This window comes from Diaphorina citri, unplaced genomic scaffold (assembly GCF_000475195.1).
Source record: "Diaphorina citri unplaced genomic scaffold, Diaci psyllid genome assembly version 1.1 scaffold97537, whole genome shotgun sequence".
Lineage (NCBI taxonomy): Eukaryota > Metazoa > Arthropoda > Insecta > Hemiptera > Psyllidae > Diaphorina > Diaphorina citri.
In genome coordinates, this window is record NW_007474495.1 from 1 (window position 1) to 312 (window position 312).

General features: G+C 39.7%; 1 long non-coding RNA gene across 1 annotated transcript; it reads left to right on the plus strand.

Annotated features, from left to right (window-relative positions):
• On the plus strand, positions 1–295 carry LOC113473794. Its single transcript, XR_003395661.1, has 2 exons — positions 1–91; positions 253–295. It is a non-coding gene; the product is annotated as an uncharacterized LOC113473794 (long non-coding RNA).
• Positions 296–312: the final 17 nt, after the last annotated feature.

A 312-nucleotide genomic window follows, 5' to 3' on the forward strand; every position in this document is an offset into this window, starting at 1 on the left:
GACTGGTTCTACACAAGATGTGCTGCCCTGGCCCGTCACATTTACATGAGATCTCCCGTTGGAGTCAAGACAGTCACCAAAATTTTTGGAGGTAAAATATTTGTTGTTATTCCTTTTACCATATAAATTCCAGCCGTACAAGTATGTAATACTCATGGGCTTTCATGTTTTGTGATTGTTTAGGTAAGTATGTACCTACATTATCTTTGTCTACACAGTAAAACTTATACTTTCTGTTCATTTGGTTTCCAGGACGTAAACGTAATGGAGTATGCCCATCCCACTTCTGCCGTAGCTCTGGTAGTGTAGCAA